Source organism: Erithacus rubecula (assembly GCF_903797595.1).
Source record: "Erithacus rubecula genome assembly, chromosome: 10".
Classification (NCBI taxonomy): Eukaryota; Metazoa; Chordata; class Aves; order Passeriformes; family Muscicapidae; genus Erithacus; species Erithacus rubecula.
The window spans coordinates 12501672-12515710 of record NC_136662.1 but is presented as its reverse complement, the minus strand read 5'-3'; the positions used below and the strand labels follow the sequence as shown (position 1 = coordinate 12515710).

At 37.6% G+C, this 14039-nt stretch overlaps 1 long non-coding RNA gene across 1 annotated transcript in view; it reads right to left on the bottom strand.

Moving 5' to 3' along the window:
• The window catches only part of LOC306805754, a 444702-nt gene that overhangs the window by 402961 nt on the left and 27702 nt on the right, over positions 1 to 14039 (bottom strand). The window contains exon 2 of the long non-coding RNA XR_013775288.1: positions 9507 to 9583. This is a non-coding gene — a long non-coding RNA (uncharacterized lncRNA). The remainder of the gene's footprint in view (positions 1 to 9506; positions 9584 to 14039) is intronic.

The following is a 14039-nucleotide window of genomic DNA, read 5'->3' as shown; positions in this document are numbered from 1 at the left end:
TTAGTAATGACAGATATACCTTTTCCAGCTATCCTCCATTCACTTCATTTTCACTTGATTTGCAAGAGAACTGACCTGCTTAAATAATGCCACTTAAATGTACACAAAACCAGTATGTAGCCTTTTTGGTTTTCCCTTTTCAACATTCTTTGCTCTTCCATCTTATCTTTAGCATCTGATGACAACAGGGTAAGTGTCAAAGACTCAAAAAGAACAGTGAAGCAACCACTCAGACATCATACAGGCTCCAATTAGCATGAGAAGGTGTTATTGTTGTCTCCAAGAGCTCCACCAAGCAAGGCTTTGTTGAGGATGCAATTTTTCACACTTAGTGACACTTAGCCATGAAATGTCAACCTGAAGCAAAATCAAATCCACCACACCTAATGTCATAAACAGCTCCATTATACCAACAAGAGCACAGCTGAGGAAATAGAAGGAAACTAGGTCTCCAGTAAAAACTTATCTGCTAAAGATTAAAAGTATTTTACTTGAATTTATATGCATTGGAAATATTATAAGTTTGATATTCATATGTATACATCTGCCCACATGCAAAAGGGGATAGAATTGTTTAAAACAAAACATTTCCTTTAATTTTCTTTAATTGGCAATTACAAGCAAGCAAGGCATCAGATAACTCTTCCTACCCACTAATTTAACCTCTGGGGAATATGAATATATTTTGTATCTTACCACTCTTCACTGAAAACCTGGAGGGATTCCTATATTTTCTTTAAGAAAGGAAGTTGAAAAACATGATGTTACTAGAAACTGTGGGGATCCAATCTTTTCTGTGTCTAGCTTCTCCAAGTTCTCACTGGCCGAAGTAGCAGCCAGCAGAGTGTGACTTGCACAGACAAGCCAAGCCAAGTTTGGTGCTGTCTCAGAAGAAAGCAGAAAACAGTACTGCTTCTCTAATTACACTAATGAAGGTCATCCTTAAAGCATGTAATTCATTCCTCTTTTACAGGGTTTTCCAGAAAACGATATCTAGGATATCTAAGGATAAGCATATACTTTTTTTAAAAATAAACTATTATTTACTGGATGGAAAAAACACCAATCCTTTGAAATCCCTTTTTATAATTGGATTTTCCAAGGGTTTTTTTGTTCGCTTTTTTTTTGGTTTTTTTTTTTGTTTGGTTTTTTTTTTTTTTTTTTTTTTTTTTTTTTTTTTTTTTTTTTTTTTTTGCATACCTGGAGAAAGTAGAGGGCACAAGTGGTGAAAAATGATAGCTTACTTACTTCAGGTGGCTGGGAGATCTTCCAAATTAAGAAGGATGTCAATTATATTTCTGCAGTATGCAGAAATTTAAGCATTTATCTGGAAATGGTGCTAGACTATAGCTCTGATTCAGCTTAAACTGAGTAAGGGTTATTTCCTACGAGAGGAAAAAGAACCTGAGTTTGCCACTGTCCTTCTCCTGCCTCGGTGCTGTTTTTCCATTCAAAAGCACGGGATGGAGACACTGGAGAGTTCCTGGAGCACACTGCTGCTCCCCACTGGCAGCTGCGAGGTCCCAGCTAGTCCAGCTGGGGCTAATTGAAGAAGTCACAGGTGCAGCAATAATCTAACAGCAGGAACTAAGTTGTGGTTACACTTTAGGATATAGAACTGCAGCTATAGACTGAGATCTGTCTCGGATATGAACTTACATCAGGTCTGCTAATACAGTTACAGTAAATCTTTAGCAGGGACTTCAGAGGTTGGAGAGGCAGAGAAAATTCAGCTTTGTTTTGGACATATGTGGTATACTACGTCATTCTGAAGACGCCCTAATCTAAAATGAGAAAAAAATTGAAAATATTTGTAACAACAAGCAGTGACTTTGGCTGCTACTGGCTTTCTTTCCTGTTGGAAAAAGCAGCTTGTGAAATATCTTTAGACAGTTTCTTGTAGCAGCACAATATCTGTTTATTAAAACCCACTGATGTAACATGGAAGCAAAACATTCCATTTGCCAATAAAACTATTGCTAGAGAAAAGCACATACCCTCCCAGCTATTATCTTCACAAGGGTGGGTTCCAGAGAGACTTATATTAGGCCAAGGAATAATTTGTGGGTTTTCTGTTAAAAAATCACTGTCTCATGCTATTCCAGCATAACTTTAAACTTCCTTTATTTATTTGAATATAAGAGCCCTTGGAGGAAAAAAAAATGTTTTTATTAATCTAAGTCAAGAGCAATAACTACGCATACAAGAAATGCACCCAAAATGTGGTATCCTTAGTGGTAGGATCTCACTTATCCCAAAGTTACCAAAACCCAAATTTCTCTTAATGAAGTACAAATGTATAATTCAGACAGAAAAACAAAGAAAGCATTCACCTTGTGAGAAAAGAAGCACAGAGGCCCCATTAAAGGAGATATTAGAGATGGAGAATGAAACTAGGAAACCACTGCAGTTCAAATGGGAATTAAAAAGCAGCCACACACATTTGATTTCTGAAAACTTTTGAAAAGGCAGCAGTTGAGAAAAACAAAGGGGAAGAAATCAAAACAATGTTTATTTTCTGACATTTCCCTGCCGAGACAAAAAGATACAGATGGGGGGGGAAAGCATTATCTGAGAATGATATTAACACACTAATTGGCAGGCTGCATAGTGAGTAACTGAAGGGACTCACAAGGTGAACAACATTCCAAGTGTTGGAGAAATTACTTGTACATTAATCATTCACCATCTGGGAAAGAATTAGAAGGCCTACCCACTTCTCAATGACCATAATTTCTGGGGTTTATTGTGGTGGGAATATTATTTAAATTAAAAATATGAATAAGTTAAAATATTTTGTTTCACGATAGATTTCATTGCTATCATTTTCTACTAACATGAAGTGCTAAACAGAAGAAGTCCTTTTATACCTGACTCGCTTGTTTTATTTCAAAATTCAGCTGGTCAATCAATTAATTTCTATTACACGTTTTGAATAAAAAATATCCTTTTTAAGGCTGCCTTTTGCCCATCTAAAATGTTGTTAATTCTAGCTGTTTGTTACAGCACAGCTGCAATGCACTACAAACATGGGGGAATGAGGGGGAAGGGAGGGCTTTGGAAAGGGCATCTGGTTCAAGGTTAAGATGAGATAAAGCCATAACTTGCTTTAGAGACTTAGAGACTTTAGAGACTTATCTATGTCTCATCTCAGCTGTGTGATATGACCCTCTCTTCTTGCTGAGCTGCACTATCTGATGCTGATACTGTATCAGCTGACAGACTTCTTGAGCTTTATTCTTGCCACTGAGATTTCAAAGATGGCTACAATGAAGTATGGATGAGTATTTAGAGACTGAAGGAAATTTGGAAATAAGTTTTATAGTAATGTATTTCACAATCATTAGTCAGCTAAACCTGCATCTTGTAATAAAATATTTACAATTACTGTCAGTGAAAATAAGGTTTCATTAATTTTCAATTCATTCTTAACTGTGTCTTGCTATTTTCATGCTAATTCAGACTATTTTAAATATACTCAGCTGTTTGAAGTGCCCAATGGAACATTTTCAAAAGTAACTAATTAGAGAAATAACAGGAGCATAAGTTAAGTTAGGAATAATCGGCAGCAGATAACTATTTTAGGGTCCTTCTTTTAGAAAGCCAAACACTGTCTTCAGCAGAGGAAATGGCTAGAAAATGCAGAGCAGATTTTGAGAAGATTTTAGCTGAATTCTGGAAGTAGTAGGTAGTAATATTACTCAAGCCAGCAAATATCAAGAAGCTTTCAAAGGTTTCGGCTTTGGCCCACTTCAGTGCAAAAGCCGTTATGTTGATTCTAGAATACTTTTGTCTTCCTGCATTACAGAAGCAGCTAACAGATCTCTAACATTAAAGACTGATCAGAACTTTAAGCTTCAGCTGGAGTGAGTCCAGAGATGCTCACATCTGCTTTCATGCTTCAGTGATCACTGAGTCTCAGGAAAGTAAGTTAATAGCTTGGATTTTGATCCTGTTTTGCTCTTGTGCCATTACAATTAAAAGAAATAGTTGTCTTCTGTCTCCCATCAACCATTCTAAAATGTCTTCTTAAAAGAACATGTGTTTATTTATGAGAACAGCTTCAAATAATTTAAATTTTGTGTTCAGAACAAAGAACACTGCATTTACACTAAATTCCACTTACTTGCTTCTGCAGCATCCATACATGACATACTTTGTCAGAGATTCTGATCTATAAATCTTAAATTCATAGCAGATAACCATGGGCCCAGAAATACCCTAACTGTAAAATATTTGCTTCTGATTTGTTCTATTCAATTTCTATTATTAAGCCCTATTAAAGAACAGCTGGACATTCATTACAAATGTTATGCAATATGCAAAATGTATAGGTTTGGTTACCCCTACATGTTACACTACATTTTTGATAACAAAAATAAATTTTCCTAAAACAAGACTGAAAATCATTTATGGACTATCCCCTGCCCTGTTTTCCATTCAGCATCTAAATATTCAAGGTAAACCATAGCTGAACTCCACATATTATGAAAACTACCATCTAAAATTTATTTATGTTTAAAATTACCTATAAAACTTTTCCTCTAAACCTCAGCTGAGGTATCAATTGTTTAAATATATTCATCGCATTTACCAGAATACTATCATCTCTCCTCTTCCTATTTAATTAAGAATTACTTTTGCCAGCCACAGGAGAATCAAAAGAGCTTTCTTTTGAGTTATTCAGAAAGTGGTAAAATAACACATGCAGATACAGCAGCTGACAACACAAGCAGGGTCAGTATTAGGACAAACTGGCCAAAAAGAGCAGCTTTTGGCATAATTTTAATCAGTCCTTGGGTACATGAAATGTCATGGACTTTCATATTAAATTAAATTATCCCTTTCTCTTAGTTTATTTTTGTTCCAACTAATCCTCTAACTCTTTATTAAACATTATCTTTACCATCTGCTCTGGGTGAATGTTCAACACCTTGCAGAAGAACTCTGGGCTGATTGGTTTTTATGGGCAACATGATCTGAGTTTTATGCACATACTCAGGATTATGTCAAGGACAAAGAGGATGAATAATCCATTAACTATAATAAGCAGGAACCCGTATCAGTGCAGCTAGAACATGTGTTATGTTTCAAAAGCAAAAGATGAATTAGAGATATGTGGATCATAAAATACCCATAACCCAGGACCCTCTCTATACCAGGACATCATTTCCACACATACACACTCCACTAAACAGAATTCCTGAAAGTGACGTTTCATTCTTGATGAATCAGACTTTATAGTGCTGAAATGGCATTTCCAGGCCTACATTATGCAAAGAAATAGCTCTGCTGAATTGGGCATTTCCTCTAAGATGGAACAGATGGTAGCAAAATATCTGCCCCACGCACAGGTCTTTCAACCTCATCTATATTGTCAGTAATAGAGCTTCATTTTCATACTTTCAGCAAGCCTCCAAAAAATCATCAAGGACCTGCTGCTGTTTAAAGTCACAATTTTAAAATTTACACTTCAAAAAGTAATTGCCAAAAGTTAGTCAAACGTTGCTATCAATTAGATCCAGTTATTGCTTCCAGTCTTTGACTACCACAAGCACTAAAATAATATTATCACTATTAATTGTGATATTCAGTGTAATGTGTATCACCCCACCAAGACTGCATTTGCCACAAAACACATAAATGTAGTTTGGTTCCTTGCAATAGTTCATGTAATCACTCACCTTTTTCACCTTTCCACATCTTCTGCAATAATTTGTCTTTCTCTGATTAACCTTTCAGACCAAAGTATTTACCTTCTCTTCCACTATAAAGGTTTATGATCTCAAAATGAACAACAATTATGATGGTATTTGATAACAGTATATTAACAGAAAATATCTGGACAATAAGTCTTTACTTATCTCCTTTGATGCAGAAGGTTTGCACCATATATCCTTGCAGTATGCTCTAAGCCTTACTGACAGACTACTCTTCTAAACAATTTGAGCAACTTGTTGAGAAATATTTGACTCCCACTGAGCAGTATATTTCACTGCTTCACACTCCATACACGAAGGGAAGGATCAAGGCTCTCCACTGGTAGAAGTCATCTGTTGATTTCAGTAGAACTGTGTTGATTTGAGTCAATGGTGTGATCTATACACTTTTAGAATAGTGAAACAGTAAGGACTCTGAGAGGTAATTGCTAGCTACTGGATATGCTGCTAAAGGCTATGAGAATAGTCCAGCTGAGAGCTTTGACTGGCAACAGAAGGCTGTATTAAATCCCAGTATTCAAACTCAGTACTACACGAGGTTTGGCTGAACAGGGACCTTGACGTCTTTACCTGTTCCTGTAGTGCGCACTAGGGGCAAAATAAGCTTAGAAGCAAATCACAGAAACCATGCTCCATGAGCCATGCTCCAGACCACTGCCCTCATAGCTCACTGGATTAAAGGGAGATCAGATTAGACCTGAGATCATTTACTGTATGGGGACCTGCTCAAGTTGTTTACCCTAATCTAAATCTCAAGTGTGCTAAGCAACAGATGAAAAACTACACAATAATTGCACAGCTCAGGCACTTGGTAAACTTACTTTCCTATACTTCCAGACTAGTGGCCAGCTTAGAAACAAAACCTAGTAATAAGTAAAAAATAATACAGCTGAGAGAGCCCAAATAGCATTATACTAACCTACAAACAATAACCTAGTATCTTCCTCCCCAATTCCTCTAGCCATGGGCAGCATTCAGTGACAGTCATAGGTGGGCAAGGAAAGATCCAGCATGTTTATGTCACAGAATTTCCCATGTAAATATTAGCTGCTTAACATACACACAAGAGTTCTTCCTAGACTAACAAGTCTTTGTGAATCCCTCAGTTCAGAACACAAACTTCATTATTAAATGTAAGAATAATCATACACATAACATTCAGAGTAAATCTCATCTAAGATAAGATATTCTTAAACAGACAGCAAAATGGGTTCCAAACACTCAAGTCTAGTCAGGGGTCTGAGTCACTCATCAGAAGATATCCCTATCAGCTCCCATCCTAAACACTGAATTTCAAAGACTCCTCAAAAGTACAGAAGGGAGTTACTTTTTTACTGCTAATGTTTTCATTAAACCTCTCTTTATGAAAGTAAATTAAAGTTACTTTCCAGTGCCAATTTTCAACCCAATGGGAATTTTAAAACAAAAGATAAATGTAATGTTCATTCTTACCTATAAAGTCTCACTCCACTCCCTAAATCTAATTACATACATACATGCATGATTTAACTGAGGTAGAAGGACAGTGGAAGATGAAGAAAAATCTTCTCTAAAATAAAAATTCCGAAAGTACAAAAAGAGGAAAGCAAAAGAGTTATGTAAAGTGTTAAAGGGTAATAAAGATTTTATATATATCTTAACTGTTAGCATGAGTAATACACAAAATGGATTTGTTTTAGGTTACCAGCTTTTATCCAGATTATCCCGACCATCAGCATCTGGTTTAAGTCCCCAATGTAACCATCTGCAGTAATGTCACATGAAGGATTAGCCTTATCTGACATTTGTAATGAATATATGGATGGAAGAAGAGGAAGGAGTGTGACATAGGGTACAATTGTGAAACCTCAAAATCAGGTGAAACCACATCTTTATTTGCTGATTCTAACCATGGAGGTTTTTTACTTTTCAAACGTTAGCATATGTTAGCATACGTTAGCATCCTCATTGATTTTTTAAAGAAAAGCAAGCAAACGGAGAAAAAATATTTTTATATTTGACCTTTTAAACATAATTAGAACATTAAATAAAAATAAAGCCTACTTCGCTATATTCAGTTATGACAGATGGATATGATCACAAAAACATCAAAGGCAGGCTTATCCTAATCCTGTAAAGTGGTAAGTGCCTCCTCAAAGGTCCTGAGTGCCTTCTAATCCTACTGAGGATAGGCTGCAAGTGCACTAAGAGGTAATGGGAGCAAGTAACAGAGGTATGAGTGGGCTTTCCTGGCCGCATGAGAAAGAGCTTGTATTAAAAAGACCTGACACATTAGGAAATTACCTGATTTATCTAAATACAGAAACCAGAAAGGGAAAGATGTGTGTTTATTCTCCACTCTCTGTAAATTAGTCCCACATCATGGTGCCCTAATTCAGAAAACCTGGCTTCTTTGTGAGGCTTTATTTGCATAAAGTTGCACAGTGTCCCAGATCAATATATTTGCCCCTTGGCATCACTGTTTTCTGTCCACGAATGGTGAAACTGAAGTGACTTCTTTCAACAGATCATGAAGTTGTGCAAAATTGACAAGATATAAGAATCTATGACCGTGATTACTTTTAATGCATCAGAATATATGATGAAAAAGCTGGGGTTTAAATCAGAAAGAAAAACTCAAATCCTACAAGATGTTTTGATTTCAGGTTTCCCCTTTGCGTGCAATCAAATATTTAGGATAGGGAAAAGGAGAATAAAGGATTCTATCAACTTAAGGCAGGTACCACAATCTTTGGAAGAACAGCTGAATTTAAATGACTGCTGATCAGGTCAAGTTCAACAAGAAGAGTCCTTTTATTAAAAAATGGCCCAGGTGAAAGGTCTCAGTGAAGATCAAGCCATGTGTTTTGAGGCTAGGTGACATGAGAACATACTACTGCAGCAGATTGTAGCAGCTCAACAAACAAGGTATATTGTGGCAATGCCAAGCACTCCTCCCCAGTTTAAAACAAGGTTGTTAAGTCACACTGCAGAAGTACCTTGTGCAAAGTCAGATGATATCTAGTGCAGCCTGACAACTAAGCCTCAACCAGTTTTATCTCATCACTCTGAAACTCTAGAATGTACCCATTGGTCATCTTATTTCCTCTGGTGAAATGGCCACAATTAACAGTTGATATTTAAAAAAGGCTTCCTCATATGTGTATTATTAGATGTCACATGTCCATGAAGCTCAAGCTTGTTGTTTTTTTTTCAGGTATCCAGATACTTGTTACCAGGCAGAGTGTCACTAATGCCTACATTTTATAAATTTGTATGAGACATTTTTATAGCACATGCTGTATTGGCACCATTGCCCAATAGTGCATGCAATTACTTTGTTGTTGCTGTTGTTGCTGAGGGCCAAGCTCTAACAAATTAAATTTAGAGAAGGGAAATAGGCTTATATGCAAATGGAATTAAATGCTGACACAAGGATAAAACAGCCCTGGATTTAGACAGGGCTCTCCCCCCCCAACTTTTTAACCAATCATTAGATTTAAATTGAACAGACAGATTCTCCTTTGATTTAACTCCACTGTAATCAATGGAACTGCAGCAGGGATGAAGCCAAAGCAATATGGTTTTGACAGGTTTTATGCAGTGACTATCCAGCATGAAGTAGATGAAACAGATTATTTTTTGCTTATAATTTATGAAATTATTTCACCATCCCCAAATCCCTACATCAAGGAAATTAGTTGGTGCGTAAAAATGGATAAAGTAGGCAGTTGCATGCCAAACACCAACTGCTGACCACAGGCTCTGTACCCAAATATGCAAAGCCAAAATATTTATCTGACTTACCTGTGATCCAGAACAAGCTCCCTAATGGTGTCAGTACAGCTGGAAAATTGCACGGTTTCTCCTCAATGTCACTTGAGCTGCATAAAAAGAATTAAGTACATTTACTATCTCCATAATATTAGTATCACATATAAATAATGAACTTTGAAAATCATGTTCTTTGGTGATCTATAGAACTCCTAGGAGGAATAATGACTCTTGATCTGATCATTGCATAGTACGAGAAATGCATTTCAGTAAACTTTTAGAACCCTTGGTTGCATTTTGTGCCTTTGTTACATGACTGCTCCTAGACATTGCTCCCTCCCTTCTCTGTCTCCACTGGCACATCTTGTGGGAAGAATAAATTAGTAACTTAAGGAAATAACTTGGGAAGAATAAATTAGGGCTTACTAAATTAATGTAGGACCAGAGGTCTCTGTCAACATGCACTGTACATGGAGCTAATGAGAACTAGGGATTATTGCTCGTACAAATCTGACAGAGCCTGATTTTCTTTGGAACCTTGTTTTTCAGCATCAACTCCTCTTCATTTTTTTCTCTCTTCCTAGCTTTCCATTGCTTCATTTCAGCTGACACCTCATTGCTTATTCATTTATTCATGGTCTCATTTTTTTGGTTTTGAGGATTCTCTATTCAGTGCTAAGTTCAGAGGTACAACAGTTTGTTATTCCACACAGCCACTTCTCTATATTAAAGCCACCAAACAATACATGGCTGCATGAGTATATAGCTTTACCCTTCTTGTGTCATAATTTCTACTCTTACATTGTTTCTTCCCAGAAAAAGTTTTAGCTTCTTTTTAACTGTATATGTACATGTACTATTTTTGGTAACTGCTAATGGTTCACCAACTATACACAAACAAAGCATAACAGACTTCCTGCTGGCTCCTATGGCATGGTCACCATCAGCCAGAGTTTGCAGATGATCTTCTTGAAATATTAGACTAGGACAGTACTTTTTACTTGGAGGTCCACAATAGGTCACTAAGGTAAGTGTATTGTGAAAAAGTAATTCCATCCATTAAACATTCATTAACTGCTGCAATAGAGATATCCTCAGCTGGTGGAGTAGCCTTGGCACTATAGGTACTCTAGGCAAAGACAGCAAAGCAGACAAATTTCAAAAAGCAAACATCAATTCAAAATAAACCTGATATTCAGATCAAACAGCCTTAGTGAAATATGTATTTCCTTTGTATATGTTGTCCTACCAACATAAAAACAAGAGGTAGGAATCTAACAAGGCCTAACATTGAACTTACATTGGGGGGATTACTGAACTTTGTTTACATTTCCTGTTCTCCAGCAAATCAGGAGGAACATAACAAAAAAGTGCTTATCAGTACTATTATACTAAAGTGCTTGAATCAGGTCTAAAGCCTGTAAGAACGTCTCTTCCTTTCCTCAAATATATGTATTTCCTCCAAAAGCATAAAACAGGTATTTGTTACAACTGCATTTTGCTCATTAGATATTTTTGAAAGTATAATCAGAATTAACTGGCAACATGCAGTCCTGTGAAAATATGTACAACAGAGAGAATTACTGTGGCATTATGTATCTTATTTCAAAATTGGTTCCAAAAAAATGTATAAAAATATAAGTCAATAAAAATTGTGGAAAGCAACTGCTTTTACAATACACATCCAGGTTTGAAGAGAAAGAAAAGATACTACTTTTGCAAGTATGTCACCATATAATTTATAGGAAAATTAAGATTTTTCATTTCAGCTACTAATAATTTCCAGAACACAGAGCATGAAAGTCTGAGTACTCCCTTTTTTCAAGCAGTAAAGGTCTCAAGTCTTTCCCCCATTCATATTTGTTACCATGTTCCAATCATTTGTATTTCATTGATTTCAAAATGTACAAAATGATCCATCAAAATAATGTATTTTATAGATGCTACAAACTGTATTACAATCCTTCTACATTTTTCACCATGGAAACTACAGTAATTTCCAAGTAATAAAATTTCATGCTTACTTTCTGGAGTTCTAATTCTAAACATTTCATTCTGCTCAGTGACTCAATATTATCTGGTAGCACCACATATAAAAGCATCCTCCCTTGTGAAAAAGTCAGAGTTAGAGATGGTAACTGATACTTGCATGAATTCAGGAGTCTAAGCAAAACTAAGATACTGGATGTCTGTTTATTAAGAAGTCAATTTGGCATTCAACTGCCCCTTTAAATATTACTAATATTATTAAGAAAGTTTTAAACTCAAACATTATAAGCATGACTTCTTTCCCTTTTCTTTCAACAGAAGAAACAGAAAGAGCATTTTAAGAAGATACACATGCATCAAATTCAGTATCTGGGAAAAAAACTTGCTGGATTACTATCAGCCTCATGGAGTAACATTAACTGCTGGCTTTCATACTTCAAAGAAAGTGGTCCATTAATTTTTAGCTCTTTCTTCTACTCCAGCTTTGAATTTCTTCATTCTGCCTGCCAAAATACCTGAATTGATCTGTGGTTGCAAGAATATGATTCTCCATGTGTTTCTTTGTCTGCAAAGAATCAGCATGAAAACCAGTTAGAGAATCCAGACTGAAGGGAGGCTGTCCATAAAATCAGTTAATCAATTCATGAACATACTATAGGGTTTTATGCTGAAACATTAAATACAATAAACTCATTTAGTTCTCTTTAAAGCGCTCTTGAGACATGCAGGTGCCTGGCCGCTACACGGGGATGCTCTCTGTGCCCTGGAGCCCCCCTGGACTGTGCGTGCACATCCTGCAAACCCCAGGGCAGCTGCCTCTGCCTGGCCCCGCCGGCGGAAGAGCTGGATAAACCACAGCTGGGGAACAGCTGGCTAAACCACAGCTGGGGAACAGCTGGCTAAACCACAGCTGGGGAACAGCTGGATAAACCACAGCTGGGGGAACAGCTGGCTAAAGCACAGCTGGGGAGGAGCTGGATAAACCACAGCTGGGGAACAGCTGGCTAAACCACAGCTGGGGAACAGCTGGATAAACCACAGCTGGGGGAACAGCTGGCTAAAGCACAGCTGGGGAACAGCTGGATAAACCACAGCTGGGGAACAGCTGGCCAAACCACAGCTGGGGAACAGCTGGATAAACCACAGCTGGGGAACAGCAGGCTAAAGCACAATGGGTGAAGAGCCAGCTAAACCACAGCTGGAGGAACATCCAGCTAAACCACAGCTGGGGAACAGCCAGCTAAACCACAGCTGGGGGAACAGCTGGCTAAAGCACAGCTGGTGAACAGGTGGCTAAAGCAGAGCTGGGGAAAAAGCCGGCTAAAGCACAGCTGGGGGAACAGCCGGCTAAAGCACAGCTGGGGGAAAAGCCGGCTAAAGCACAGCTGGTGAACAGCCGGCTAAAGCACAGCTGGTGAACAGGTGGCTAAAGCACAGCTGGGGAAGAGCCAGCTAAAGCAGAGCTGGGGGAAAAGCCGGCTAAAGCAGAGCTGGGGGAAAAGCCGGCTAAAGCACAGCTGGGGAAGAGCTGTCTAAACCACAGCTGCCACCGGTGCGTGGCTCTCACATGGATATAACATCTACTAGGAACACTCCCTCTTCATTTTTCCTCAATGCTAGAAGTTTATGAGTTTTTTATCCAAACTAAATGATGTTCCTAAAGAAAGTTTTCCATTCCTTTGGGAGAACGTTGTAAAATGGGGAGTTGGATAAGAGTTTTTTATACAAAACAAAGCAAAATATTCAAAATATGCAACTGTCTAACTACCCTGGATATTCAATATGGATTTTTAATGTGGGTTCATTTCGGGAAACTTCCTCATTCAAATATGCAACTGTCTAACCATCATAGATATCCAACATGGAATTTTAAAATGGGTTCATTTTGAAAAACTTCCTTATTCATGGGAAAGCACCCACAACACAGAGAGAAAGAACAAATGCAAGTAAAAGGAATGAACCAAACACAGAATCTGAGAGAACTTTCAGGGAAAAGCATTTTCCCACCCCTAATATGATTGAATCTTGCAAATAAACAGTCCAACCAGTGGGGGAAAAAATTAGTAATAATTTCAGATCAAATTAAAATGAACCATTTGTTGGCACTGAAGTGTGAAACAGGAGATTTTGGATTCTTCTAGTGGAGCTGTGTCTGACTTGTTCTGAAATCTCGCTTGCTATCCTCTATTTCCTTTCTCAACTCTGGTGAGCTACAGAAGTTATGGACCAGTTCTCACAGTGGATACATCTATGCCAAACTCAAGAGTGACAGAGGGGGATGAATGAAAACATTCCCAGATGAGCTTTATTCTCACTGGCCTGCTCAACAGACTTCAGTTGTCTAAGTACCCATGATGTCTGTCAGATTTGCATCCAGTGTTGTAGTCCATATTTCCTGTCCAAGTTCCTTGATAAAGCTTCTTTCAGCTATGCCTACCAGTCCTTCACTTCCACCACTTATGTGCAGTGTGCAACAGTAATATTGAATAGGTGACAGACACCTGGATCCCAATGAGGTCTCTTAAGCACTACTGTATAACACATAAAACTAGGTGCTGTTGAAATACAAGCAACTTT